General features: G+C 46.4%; 8 non-coding genes across 8 annotated transcripts; all 8 read left to right on the top strand.

The window, feature by feature from the left end:
* Window positions 1-2,936: 2,936 nt before the first annotated feature.
* TRNAN-GUU (transfer RNA asparagine (anticodon GUU)) lies at window positions 2,937-3,010 on the top strand. The gene has a single exon. It is a non-coding gene; the product is annotated as a tRNA-Asn (tRNA).
* Window positions 3,011-3,323: 313 nt separating this feature from the next.
* TRNAW-CCA (transfer RNA tryptophan (anticodon CCA)) lies at window positions 3,324-3,395 on the top strand. The gene has a single exon. It is a non-coding gene; the product is annotated as a tRNA-Trp (tRNA).
* Window positions 3,396-5,185: 1,790 nt separating this feature from the next.
* Window positions 5,186-5,260, top strand: TRNAN-GUU (transfer RNA asparagine (anticodon GUU)). The gene has a single exon. It is a non-coding gene; the product is annotated as a tRNA-Asn (tRNA).
* Window positions 5,261-7,435: 2,175 nt separating this feature from the next.
* Window positions 7,436-7,509, top strand: TRNAN-GUU (transfer RNA asparagine (anticodon GUU)). Its single transcript has one exon. It is a non-coding gene; the product is annotated as a tRNA-Asn (tRNA).
* A 313-nt stretch (window positions 7,510-7,822) lies between these two features.
* Window positions 7,823-7,894, top strand: TRNAW-CCA (transfer RNA tryptophan (anticodon CCA)). Its single transcript has one exon. It is a non-coding gene; the product is annotated as a tRNA-Trp (tRNA).
* A 1,790-nt stretch (window positions 7,895-9,684) lies between these two features.
* On the top strand, window positions 9,685-9,758 carry TRNAN-GUU (transfer RNA asparagine (anticodon GUU)). Its single transcript has one exon. It is a non-coding gene; the product is annotated as a tRNA-Asn (tRNA).
* Window positions 9,759-10,071: 313 nt separating this feature from the next.
* Window positions 10,072-10,143, top strand: TRNAW-CCA (transfer RNA tryptophan (anticodon CCA)). Its single transcript has one exon. It is a non-coding gene; the product is annotated as a tRNA-Trp (tRNA).
* A 1,790-nt stretch (window positions 10,144-11,933) lies between these two features.
* Window positions 11,934-12,007, top strand: TRNAN-GUU (transfer RNA asparagine (anticodon GUU)). Its single transcript has one exon. It is a non-coding gene; the product is annotated as a tRNA-Asn (tRNA).
* Window positions 12,008-13,667: the final 1,660 nt, after the last annotated feature.

The raw sequence follows: 13,667 nt of genomic DNA, 5'->3' as shown, positions 1-13,667 counted from the left end.
CTCTTGGTGCACTCTGCTGTCCTCTTTTAACAGAAGAATGCAACTGCAGGTCTTGCTTCTCAGCAAGGTACCTACATATAGAAACCTTGGTGCACTCTTGCTAAATCTGCTGGAATGTGTCTTCTATTGTGCCCAAGGTGGTTGTGTATTTGGGGACTCAGGGAAGCAAGGGAGCAGTCTAATGCACTGCAGTGCTACGAGAGGCATGCCTTTTTCAGAAAAAAGTTCAGGTTTTCTGCCAATCAGAAAAAAATAGCAATGCAATCAGGCCAAAGGCAGAACACACATGCCAGTGAGTCTCTGTGGCACAATTGGTTAGCGCGTTCGGCTGTTAACCGAAAAGACGCTGCTGTTTTTGGCACAAAGACACAGAGTGTTCCACTCAGTAAACCTGAGTCATTTCTCCCGTGTTCTCTGGGTTCAGCCTACTGTCCCCTTTTAACACAAGTGCGCAACTGTGGCTTTCTCCTCATAAAAAGTTATGCCTAGACAGTGGACATTTGGTGCACTGTTGATGGGCTCTGTCCTCTACTAAATCCCCTGTGTTTGTGGATTAGGGGAGGTAGGGAAGTGCTTGATACCCTGATTTGCTGTGGGAAATAGAGCTATTTTAGAAATATTTTCAGGTTGCCTGGGAAGCATAAGCAAACAGCACACCAATAAGGCCCCAGTGTAAGCACTGCATGAGTCTCTGTGGCGCAATCGGTTAGTGCGTTCTGCTGTTAACCGAAAGGTTGGTGGTTCAAGCCCACCCAGGGACGATGCATTTTGGCTCAAAAATTCAGCGTGACCAACTATGAACTTCTGTTTACCTCTCGCAGGTCTCGTCTGCTGACGTCCAAAAAATCCAATAAACTGCAAGCAATTCTTCTCGCTTGCTTTAGTTTTTCAAAACTTGCCATTCAATTCATAAACATCAAGACTTCATGGGAAGGGTTTGGCTGCAGCGTGTACTGATGCACAGAAGGAAGCTATCCTAGCCAGTCTACTTAAAGAAGCAATGAGGCTCTGCAGGTGCATGTACGTCTCCTACCTTTATTCTGTCATCAGACACACCAGGTGGATTGCCACAAGGACGTCGTGGCGCAATGGTAGCGTGTCTGACTCCAGATCCGAAGGTTTCGTGTTCAAATCACGTCGGGGTCATATTTGCTTTTCCCACTCTGAAATATAAAATTGCTCTTCAGTATCTCGTTATTTCAACCTGACTGCATCTTTGTGCTCTGGGCCTAGTTGTTCTGGCGTTTCGAATGTAAACTTTGCAGCAGGGAAGTATCATATTGACAGACACCCATGAAGGACATGGTCAACCTTTAAAGCAGGCCAATCTCTATGTTTTACTGGATGCAGCAGAAGTATTTCCTCTTTACCATCTCTTCAAGTGGGCCTGACTGATGTGCTGTTTTGTGCACGCTACGTGGGCTTTGTAAAGCATACCTCTGCCATTTGCATGGCCTCCTAGTGCTGTCAATATTTTCGTGTAATCGCTGAATGCTGCACTGTCCTGGGAACTCTAAGTGTGACTAAAGGATATATGCTGGGGCCCCGAAAGGGGGTCGGCAGTCTAGTGGCAATGCCCATCACTTTGCAGTTTGGGTTTGTGAGTTCAGGTACCGGTCTGGTGTCGGAAACCTGTAAGCGCCCTCCCAATCAACTGTCGGTCCTGGATTGTGAGGATTTCCCCTTATACTGGTCTCAGTAGACACATTTCCATTTTACTTTTTCACTCTCGCATTGCCTATTTCTCTCTCTCTCATAGATACATTATAGACAAGAGAGACATTGTCAGCGAGAGGGTTGCACAGCACCTTCCCCCATTTCCCTAAGTGCATTGCATGGGGCTCTGGGAGGCGTGCACATTTGTCTGAAACACAAAGATCCACTGGCAATAAAAGGCGTAGGACCCCAGTTCGCATTTCTTAGAATTTGAGGAGGCACTCAGAGTTGTCTCGGGCGTGACTGTACCTTTCATAGGAGATGTGCTAATCCCCAAACCCTCTTCCTTTGTCCCAGTAATCTGTCCTAGGGCCTCTAGCAAGTTGTTTTCTGAAACAAAGCTTACCTGAACATCCTGTAAAATTGGTAACTTTTCAGTAGCAGTACAGTGCAGTATATAGCATTCCTGTTGCGCACAGCATCTAGATCCAAAAATTGCTTACTCTACCCCAGAAATTAGAATTCACCCAGTCAAACAGAGGGATCTATAAAGATCATGGCAAGTAGTTAACATAAGCTACTTCCCCCAAGTTCTCTTGGTGCACTCTGCTGCCCTCTTTTAACGGAAGAATGCAACTGCAGGTCTTGCTTCTCAGCAAGGTACCTACATATAGAATCCTTGGTGCACTCTTGCTAAATCTGCTGGAATGTGTCTTCTATTGTGCCCAAGGTGGTTGTGTATTTGGGGACTCAGGGAAGCAAGGGAGCAGTCTAATGCACTGCAGTGCTAAGAGAGGCATGCCTTTTTCAGAAAAAAGTTCAGGTTTTCTGCCAATCAGAAAAAAATAGCAATGCAATCAGGCCAAAGGCAGAACACACATGCCAGTGAGTCTCTGTGGCGCAATTGGTTAGCGCGTTCTGCTGTTAACCGAAAAGACGCTGCTGTTTTTGGCACAAAGACACAGAGTGTTCCACTCAGTAAACCTGAGTCATTTCTCCCGTGTTCTCTGGGTTCAGCCTACTGTCCCCTTTTAACACAAGTGCGCAACTGTGGCTTTCTCCTCATAGCAAGTTATGCCTACACAGAGGGCATTTGGTGCACTGTTGATGGGCTCTGTCCTCTACTAAATCCCCTGTGTTTGTGGATTACGGGAGGTAGGGAAGTACTTGATACCCTGATTTGCTGTGGGAAATAGAGCTATTTTAGAAATATTTTCAGGTTGCCTGGGGAGCATAAGCAAACAGCACACCAATCAGGCCCCAGTGTAAGCACTGCATGAGTCTCTGTGGCGCAATCGGTTAGCGCGTTCGGCTGTTAACCGAAAGGTTGGTGGTTCAAGCCCACCCAGGGGCGATGCATTTTGGCTCAAAAATTCAGCATGACCAACTATGAACTTCTGTTTACCTCTCGCAGGTCTCGTCTGCTGACGTCCAAAAAATCCAATAAACTGCAAGCAATTCTTCTCGCTTGCTTTAGTTTTTCAAAACTTGCCATTCAATTCATAAACATCAAGACTTCATGGGAAGGGTTTGGCTGCAGCGTGTACTGATGCACAGAAGGAAGCTATCCTAGCCAGTCTACTTAAAGAAGCAATCAGGCTCTGCAGGTGCATGTACGTCTCCTACCTTTATTCTGTCATCAGACACAACAGGTGGACTGCCACTAGGACCTCGTGGCGCAATGGTAGGGCGTCTGACTCCAGATCAGAAGGTTGCGTGTTCAAATCACGTCGGGGGCATATTTGCTTTTCCCACTCTGAAATACAAAATTGCTCTTCAGTATCTCGTTATTTCAACCTGACTGCATCTTTGTGCTCTGGGCCTAGTTGTTCTGGCGTTTCGAATGTAAGCTTTGCAGCAGGGAAGTATCATATTGTCAGACACCCATGAAGGACATGGTCAACCTTTAAAGCAGGCCAATCTCTATGTTTTACTGGATGCAGCAGAAGTATTTCCTCTTTACCATCTCTTCAAATGGGCCTGACTGATGTGCTGTTTTGTGCACGCTACGTGGGCTTTGTAAAGCATACCTCTGCCATTTGCATGGCCTCCTAGCGCTGTCAATATTTTCGTGTAATCGCTGAATGCTGCAGTGTCCTGGGAACTCTAGGTGTGACTAAAGGATATATGCTGGGGCCCCGAAAGGGGGTCGGCAGTCTAGTGGCAATGCCCATCACTTTGCAGTTTGGGTTTGTGAGTTCAGGTACCGGTCTGGTGTCGGAAACCTGTAAGCGCCCTCCCAATCAACTGTCGGTCCTGGATTGTGAGGATTTCCCCTTATACTGGTCTCAGTAGACACATTTCCATTTTACTTTTTCACTCTCGCATTGCCTATTTCTCTCTCTCTCATAGATACATTATAGACAAGAGAGACATTGTCAGCGAGAGGGCTTCACAGCACCTTCCCCCATTTCCCTAAGTGCATTGCAAGGGGCTCTGGGAGGCGTGCACATTTGTCTGAAACACAAAGATCCCCTAGCAATAAAAGGCGTAGGACCCCAGTTCGCATTTCTTAGAATTTGAGGAGGCACTCAGAGTTGTCTCGGGCGTGACTGTACCTTTCATAGGAGATGTGCTAATCCCCAAACCCTCTTCCTTTGTCCCAGTAATCTGTCCTAGGGCCTCTAGCAAGTTGTTTTCTGAAACAAAGCTTACCTGAACATCCTGTAAAATTGGTAACTTTTCAGTAGCAGTACAGTGCAGTATATAGCATTCCTGTTGCGCACAGCATCTAGATCCAAAAATTGCTTACTCTACCCCAGAAATTAGAATTCACCCAGTCAAACAGAGGGATCTATAAAGAGCATGGCAAGTAGTTAACATAAGCTACTTCCCCCAAGTTCTCTTGGTGCACTCTGCTGCCCTCTTTTAACAGAAGAATGCAACTGCAGGTCTTGCTTCTCAGCAAGGTACCTACATATAGAAACCTTGGTGCACTCTTGCTAAATCTGCTGGAATGTGTCTTCTATTGTGCCCAAGGTGGTTGTGTATTTGGGGACTCAGGGAAGCAAGGGAGCAGTCTAATGCACTGCAGTGCTACGAGAGGCATGCCTTTTTCAGAAAAAAGTTCAGGTTTTCTGCCAATCAGAAAAAAATAGCAATGCAATCAGGCCAAAGGCAGAACACACATGCCAGTGAGTCTCTGTGGCACAATTGGTTAGCGCGTTCGGCTGTTAACCGAAAAGACGCTGCTGTTTTTGGCACAAAGACACAGAGTGTTCCACTCAGTAAACCTGAGTCATTTCTCCCGTGTTCTCTGGGTTCAGCCTACTGTCCCCTTTTAACACAAGTGCGCAACTGTGGCTTTCTCCTCATAAAAAGTTATGCCTAGACAGTGGACATTTGGTGCACTGTTGATGGGCTCTGTCCTCTACTAAATCCCCTGTGTTTGTGGATTAGGGGAGGTAGGGAAGTGCTTGATACCCTGATTTGCTGTGGGAAATAGAGCTATTTTAGAAATATTTTCAGGTTGCCTGGGAAGCATAAGCAAACAGCACACCAATAAGGCCCCAGTGTAAGCACTGCATGAGTCTCTGTGGCGCAATCGGTTAGCGCGTTCGGCTGTTAACCGAAAAGGTTGGTGGTTCAAGCCCACCCAGGGACGATGCATTTTGGCTCAAAAATTCAGCGTGACCAACTATGAACTTCTGTTTACCTCTCGCAGGTCTCGTCTGCTGACGTCCAAAAAATCCAATAAACTGCAAGCAATTCTTCTCGCTTGCTTTAGTTTTTCAAAACTTGCCATTCAATTCATAAACATCAAGACTTCATGGGAAGGGTTTGGCTGCAGCGTGTACTGATGCACAGAAGGAAGCTATCCTAGCCAGTCTACTTAAAGAAGCAATGAGGCTCTGCAGGTGCATGTACGTCTCCTACCTTTATTCTGTCATCAGACACACCAGGTGGAGTGCCGCATGGACCTCGTGGCGCAATGGTAGCGCGTCTGACTCCAGATCCGAAGGTTTCGTGTTCAAATCACGTCGGGGTCATATTTGCTTTTCCCACTCTGAAATATAAAATTGCTCTTCAGTATCTCGTTATTTCAACCTGACTGCATCTTTGTGCTCTGGGCCTAGTTGTTCTGGCGTTTCGAATGTAAACTTTGCAGCAGGGAAGTATCATATTGACAGACACCCATGAAGGACATGGTCAACCTTTAAAGCAGGCCAATCTCTATGTTTTACTGAATGCAGCAGAAGTATTTCCTCTTTACCATCTCTTCAAGTGGGCCTGACTGATGTGCTGTTTTGTGCACGCTACGTGGGCTTTGTAAAGCATACCTCTGCCATTTGCATGGTCTCCTAGCGCTGTCAATATTTTCGTGTAATCGCTGAATGCTGCACTGTCCTGGGAACTCTAGGTGTGACTAAAGGATATATGCTGGGGCCCCGAAAGGGGGTCGGCAGTCTAGTGGCAATGCCCATCACTTTGTAGTTTGGGTTTGTGAGTTCAGGTACCGGTCTGGTGTCAGAAAACTGTAAGCGCCCTCCCAATCAACTGTCGGTCCTGGATTGTGAGGATTTCCCCTTATACTGGTCTCAGTAGACACATTTCCATTTTACTTTTTCACTCTCACATTGCCTATTTCTCTCTCTCTCATAGATACATTATAGACAAGAGAGACATTGTCAGCGAGAGGGTTGCACAGCACCTTCCCCCATTTCCCTAAGTGCATTGCATGGGGCTCTGGGAGGCGTGCACATTTGTCTGAAACACAAAGATCCACTGGCAATAAAAGGCGTAGGACCCCAGTTCGCATTTCTTAGAATTTGAGGAGGCACTCAGAGTTGTCTCGGGCGTGACTGTACCTTTCATAGGAGATGTGCTAATCCCCAAACCCTCTTCCTTTGTCCCAGTAATCTGTCCTAGGGCCTCTAGCAAGTTGTTTTCTGAAACAAAGCTTACCTGAACATCCTGTAAAATTGGTAACTTTTCAGTAGCAGTACAGTGCAGTATATAGCATTCCTGTTGCGCACAGCATCTAGATCCAAAAATTGCTTACTCTACCCCAGAAATTAGAATTCACCCAGTCAAACAGAGGGATCTATAAAGATCATGGCAAGTAGTTAACATAAGCTACTTCCCCCAAGTTCTCTTGGTGCACTCTGCTGCCCTCTTTTAACAGAAGAATGCAACTGCAGGTCCTGCTTCTCAGCAAGGTACCTACATATAGAATCCTTGGTGCACTCTTGCTAAATCTGCTGGAATGTGTCTTCTATTGTGCCCAAGGTGGTTGTGTATTTGGGGACTCAGGGAAGCAAGGGAGCAGTCTAATGCACTGCAGTGCTAAGAGAGGCATGCCTTTTTCAGAAAAAAGTTCAGGTTTTCTGCCAATCAGAAAAAAATAGCAATGCAATCAGGCCAAAGGCAGAACACACATGCCAGTGAGTCTCTGTGGCGCAATCGGTTAGCGCGTTCTGCTGTTAACCGAAAAGACGCTGCTGTTTTTGGCACAAAGACACAGAGTGTTCCACTCAGTAAACCTGAGTCATTTCTCCCGTGTTCTCTGGGTTCAGCCTACTGTCCCCTTTTAACACAAGTGCGCAACTGTGGCTTTCTCCTCATAGCAAGTTATGCCTACACAGAGGGCATTTGGTGCACTGTTGATGGGCTCTGTCCTCTACTAAATCCCCTGTGTTTGTGGATTACGGGAGGTAGGGAAGTACTTGATACCCTGATTTGCTGTGGGAAATAGAGCTATTTTAGAAATATTTTCAGGTTGCCTGGGGAGCATAAGCAAACAGCACACCAATCAGGCCCCAGTGTAAGCACTGCATGAGTCTCTGTGGCGCAATCGGTTAGCGCGTTCGGCTGTTAACCGAAAGGTTGGTGGTTCAAGCCCACCCAGGGACGATTCATTTTGGCTCAAAAATTCAGCATGACCAACTATGAACTTCTGTTTACCTCTCGCAGGTCTCGTCTGCTGACGTCCAAAAAATCCAATAAACTGCAAGCAATTCTTCTCGCTTGCTTTAGTTTTTCAAAACTTGCCATTCAATTCATAAACATCAAGACTTCATGGGAAGGGTTTGGCTGCAGCGTGTACTGATGCACAGAAGGAAGCTATCCTAGCCAGTCTACTTAAAGAAGCAATGAGGCTCTGCAGGTGCATGTACGTCTCCTACCTTTATTCTGTCATCAGACACACCAGGTGGACTGCCACTAGGACCTCGTGGCGCAATGGTAGGGCGTCTGACTCCAGATCAGAAGGTTGCGTGTTCAAATCACGTCGGGGGCATATTTGCTTTTCCCACTCTGAAATGCAAAATTGCTCTTCAGTATCTCGTTATTTCAACCTGACTGCATCTTTGTGCTCTGGGCCTAGTTGTTCTGGCGTTTCGAATGTAAGCTTTGCAGCAGGGAAGTATCATATTGACAGACACCCATGAAGGACATGGTCAACCTTTAAAGCAGGCCAATCTCTATGTTTTACTGGATGCAGCAGAAGTATTTCCTCTTTACCATCTCTTCAAGTGGGCCTGACTGATGTGCTGTTTTGTGCACGCTACGTGGGCTTTGTAAAGCATACCTCTGCCATTTGCATGGCCTCCTAGCGCTGTCAATATTTTCGTGTAATCGCTGAATGCTGCACTGTCCTGGGAACTCTAGGTGTGACTAAAGGATATATGCTGGGGCCCCGAAAGGGGGTCGGCAGTCTAGTGGCAATGCCCATCACTTTGCAGTTTGGGTTTGTGAGTTCAGGTACCGGTCTGGTGTCGGAAACCTGTAAGCGCCCTCCCAATCAACTGTCGGTCCTGGATTGTGAGGATTTCCCCTTATACTGGTCTCAGTAGACACATTTCCATTTTACTTTTTCACTCTCGCATTGCCTATTTCTCTCTCTCTCATAGATACATTATAGACAAGAGAGACATTGTCAGCGAGAGGGTTGCACAGCACCTTCCCCCATTTCCCTTAGTGCATTGCATGGGGCTCTGGGAGGCGTGCACATTTGTCTGAAACACAAAGATCCACTGGCAATAAAAGGCGTAGGACCCCAGTTCGCATTTCTTAGAATTTGAGGAGGCACTCAGAGTTGTCTCGGGCGTGATTGTACCTTTCATAGGAGATGTGCTAATCCCCAAACCCTCTTCCTTTGTCCCAGTAATCTGTCCTAGGGCCTCTAGCAAGTTGTTTTCTGAAACAAAGCTTACCTGAACATCCTGTAAAATTGGTAACTTTTCAGTAGCAGTACAGTGCAGTATATAGCATTCCTGTTGCGCACAGCATCTAGATCCAAAAATTGCTTACTCTACCCCAGAAATTAGAATTCACCCAGTCAAACAGAGGGATCTATAAAGATCATGGCAAGTAGTTAACATAAGCTACTTCCCCCAAGTTCTCTTGGTGCACTCTGCTGCCCTCTTTTAACAGAAGAATGCAACTGCAGGTCTTGCTTCTCAGCAAGGTACCTACATATAGAAACCTTGGTGCACTCTTGCTAAATCTGCTGGAATGTGTCTTCTATTGTGCCCAAGGTGGTTGTGTATTTGGGGACTCAGGGAAGCAAGGGAGCAGTCTAATGCACTGCAGTGCTAAGAGAGGCATGCCTTTTTCAGAAAAAAGTTCAGGTTTTCTGCCAATCAGAAAAAAATAGCAATGCAATCAGGCCAAAGGCAGAGCACACATGCCAGTGAGTCTCTGTGGCACAATTGGTTAGCGCGTTCGGCTGTTAACCGAAAAGACGCTGCTGTTTTTGGCACAAAGACACAGAGTGTTCCACTCAGTAAACCTGAGTCATTTCTCCCGTGTTCTCTGGGTTCAGCCTACTGTCCCCTTTTAACACAAGTGCGCAACTGTGGCTTTCTCCTCATAGCAAGTTATGCCTACACAGAGGACATTTGGTGCACTGTTGATGGGCTCTGTCCTCTACTAAATCCCCTGTGTTTGTGGATTAGGGGAGGTAGGGAAGTGCTTGATACCCTGATTTGCTGTGGGAATTAGAGCTATTTTAGAAATATTTTCAGGTTGCCTGGGAAGCATAAGCAAACAGCACACCAATCAGGCCCCAGTGTAAGCACTGCATGAGTCTCTGTGGCGCAATCGGTTAGCGCGTTCGGCTGTTAACCGAAAGGTTGGTGGTTCAAGCCCACCCAGGGACGATGCATTTTGGCTCAAAAATTCAGCATGACCAACTACGAACTTCTGTTTACCTCTCGCAGGTCTCGTCTGCTGACGTCCAAAAAATCCAATAAACTGTAAGCAATTCTTCTCGCTTGCTTTAGTTTTTCAAAACTTGCCATTCAATTCATAAACATCAAGACTTCATGGGAAGGGTTTGGCTGCAGCGTGCACTGATGCACAGAAGGAAGCTATCCTTGCCAGTCTACTTAAAGAAGCAATGAGGCTCTGCAGGTGCATGTACGTCTCCTACCTTTATTCTGTCATCAGACACACCAGGTGGACTGCCACTAGGACCTCGTGGCGCAATGGTAGGGCGTCTGACTCCAGATCAGAAGGTTGCGTGTTCAAATCACGTCGGGGTCATGTTTGCTTTTCCCACTCTGAAATACAAAATTGCTCTTCAGTATCTCGTTATTTTAACCTGACTGCATCTTTGTGCTCTGGGCCTAGTTGTTCTGGCGTTTCGAATGTAAGCTTTGCAGCAGGGAAGTGTCATATTGACAGACACCCATGAAGGACATGGTCAACCTTTAAAGCAGGCCAATCTCTATGTTTTACTGGATGCAGCAGAAGTATTTCCTCTTTACCATCTCTTCAAGTGGGCCTGACTGATGTGCTGTTTTGTGCACGCTACGTGGGCTTTGTAAAGCATACCTCTGCCATTTGCATGGCCTCCTAGCGCTGTCAATATTTTCGTGTAATCGCTGAATGCTGCACTGTCCTGGGAACTCTAGGTGTGACTAAAGGATATATGTTGGGGCCCCGAAAGGGGGTCGGCAGTCTAGTGGCAATGGGCATCACTTTGCAGTTTGGGTTTGTGAGTTCAGGTACCGGTCTGGTGTCGGAAACCTGTAAGCGCCCTCCCAATCAACTGTCGGTCCTGGATTGTGAGGATTTCCCCTTATACTGGTCTCAGTAGACACATTTCCATTTTACTTTTTCACTCTCGCATTGCCTATTTCTCTCTCTCTCATAGATACATTATAGACAAGAGAGACATTGTCAGCGAGAGGGCTTCACAGCACCTTCCCCCATTTCCCTAAGTGCATTGCAAGGGGCTCTGGGAGGCGTGCACATTTGTCTGAAACACAAAGATCCACTGGCAATAAAAAGCGTAGGTCCCTAGTTTGCATTTCTTAGAATTTGAGGTGACACTCAGAGTTGTCTCGGGCGTGACTGTACCTTTCATAGGAGATGTGCTAATCCCCAAACCCTCTTCCTTTGTCCCAGTAATCTGTCCTAGGGCCTCTAGCAAGTTGTTTTCTGAAACAAAGCTTACCTGAACATCCTGTAAAATTGGTAACTTTTCAGTAGCAGTACAGTGCAGTATATAGCATTCCTGTTGCGCACAGCATCTAGATCCAAAAATTGCTTACTCTACCCCAGAAATTAGAATTCACCCAGTCAAACAGAGGGTTCTATAAAGAGCATGGCAAGTAGTTAACATAAGCTACTTCCCCCAAGTTCTCTTGGTGCACTCTGCTGCCCTCTTTTAACAGAAGAATGCAACTGCAGGTCTTGCTTCTCAGCAAGGTACCTACATATAGAAACCTTGGTGCACTCTTGCTAAATCTGCTGGAATGTGTCTTCTATTGTGCCCAAGGTGGTTGTGTATTTGGGGACTCAGGGAAGCAAGGGAGCAGTCTAATGCACTGCAGTGCTACGAGAGGCATGCCTTTTTCAGAAAAAAGTTCAGGTTTTCTGCCAATCAGAAAAAAATAGCAATGCAATCAGGCCAAAGGCAGAACACACATGCCAGTGAGTCTCTGTGGCACAATTGGTTAGCGCGTTCGGCTGTTAACCGAAAAGACGCTGCTGTTTTTGGCACAAAGACACAGAGTGTTCCACTCAGTAAACCTGAGTCATTTCTCCCGTGTTCTCTGGGTTCAGCCTACTGTCCCCTTTTAACACAAGTGCGCAACTGTGGCTTTCTCCTCATAAAAAGTTATGCCTAGACAGTGGACATTTGGTGCACTGTTGATGGGCTCTGTCCTCTACTAAATCCCCTGTGTTTGTGGATTAGGGGAGGTAGGGAAGTGCTTGATACCCTGATTTGCTGTGGGAAATAGAGCTATTTTAGAAATATTTTCAGGTTGCCTGGGAAGCATAAGCAAACAGCACACCAATAAGGCCCCAGTGTAAGCACTGCATGAGTCTCTGTGGCGCAATCGGTTAGCGCGTTCGGCTGTTAACCGAAAGGTTGGTGGTTCAAGCCCACCCAGGGACGATGCATTTTGGCTCAAAAATTCAGCGTGACCAACTATGAACTACTGTATACCTCTCGCAGGTCTCGTCTGCTGAAGTCCAAAAAATCCAATAAACTGCAAGCAATTCTTCTCGCTTGCTTTAGTTTTTCAAAACTTGCCATTCAATTCATAAACATCAAGACTTCATGGGAAGGGTTTGGCTGCAGCGTGTACTGATGCACAGAAGGAAGCTATCCTAGCCAGTCTACTTAAAGAAGCAATGAGGCTCTGCAGGTGCATGTACGTCTCCTACCTTTATTCTGTCATCAGACACACCAGGTGGAGTGCCGCATGGACCTCGTGGCGCAATGGTAGCGCGTCTGACTCCAGATCCGAAGGTTTCGTGTTCAAATCACGTCGGGGTCATATTTGCTTTTCCCACTCTGAAATATAAAATTGCTCTTCAGTATCTCGTTATTTCAACCTGACTGCATCTTTGTGCTCTGGGCCTAGTTGTTCTGGCGTTTCGAATGTAAACTTTGCAGCAGGGAAGTATCATATTGACAGACACCCATGAAGGACATGGTCAACCTTTAAAGCAGGCCAATCTCTATGTTTTACTGGATGCAGCAGAAGTATTTCCTCTTTACCATCTCTTCAAGTGGGCCTGACTGATGTGCTGTTTTGTGCACGCTACGTGGGCTTTGTAAAGCATACCTCTGCCATTTGCATGGCCTCCTAGTGCTGTCAATATTTTCGTGTAATCGCTGAATGCTGCACTGTCCTGGGAACTCTAGGTGTGACTAAAGGATATATGCTGGGGCCCCGAAAGGGGGTCGGCAGTCTAGTGGCAATGCCCATCACTTTGCAGTTTGGGTTTGTGAGTTCAGGTACCGGTCTGGTGTCGGAAACCTGTAAGCGCCCTCCCAATCAACTGTCGGTCCTGGATTGTGAGGATTTCCCCTTATACTGGTCTCAGTAGACACATTTCCATTTTACTTTTTCACTCTCGCATTGCCTATTTCTCTCTCTCTCATAGATACATTATAGACAAGAGAGACATTGTCAGCGAGAGGGTTGCACAGCACCTTCCCCCATTTCCCTAAGTGCATTGCATGGGGCTCTGGGAGGCGTGCACATTTGTCTGAAACACAAAGATCCACTGGCAATAAAAGGCGTAGGACCCCAGTTCGCATTTCTTAGAATTTGAGGAGGCACTCAGAGTTGTCTCGGGCGTGACTGTACCTTTCATAGGAGATGTGCTAATCCCCAAACCCTCTTCCTTTGTCCCAGTAATCTGTCCTAGGGCCTCTAGCAAGTTGTTTTCTGAAACAAAGCTTACCTGAACATCCTGTAAAATTGGTAACTTTTCAGTAGCAGTACAGTGCAGTATATAGCATTCCTGTTGCGCACAGCATCTAGATCCAAAAATTGCTTACTCTACCCCAGAAATTAGAATTCACCCAGTCAAATAGAGGGATCTATAAAGATCATGGCAAGTAGTTAACATAAGCTACTTCCCCCAAGTTCTCTTGGTGCACTCTGCTGCCCTCTTTTAACGGAAGAATGCAACTGCAGGTCTTGCTTCTCAGCAAGGTACCTACATATAGAATCCTTGGTGCACTCTTGCTAAATCTGCTGGAATGTGTCTTCTATTGTGCCCAAGGTGGTTGTGTATTTGGGGACTCAGGGAAGCAAGGG

This window comes from Ambystoma mexicanum, chromosome 11 (genome assembly GCF_040938575.1).
Source record: "Ambystoma mexicanum isolate Mex_15411 chromosome 11, UKY_AmexF1_1, whole genome shotgun sequence".
Taxonomy (NCBI): Eukaryota; Metazoa; Chordata; class Amphibia; order Caudata; family Ambystomatidae; genus Ambystoma; species Ambystoma mexicanum.
Note: the sequence above shows the minus strand (reverse complement) of the source record. Positions and strands in the feature narration are given on the sequence as shown.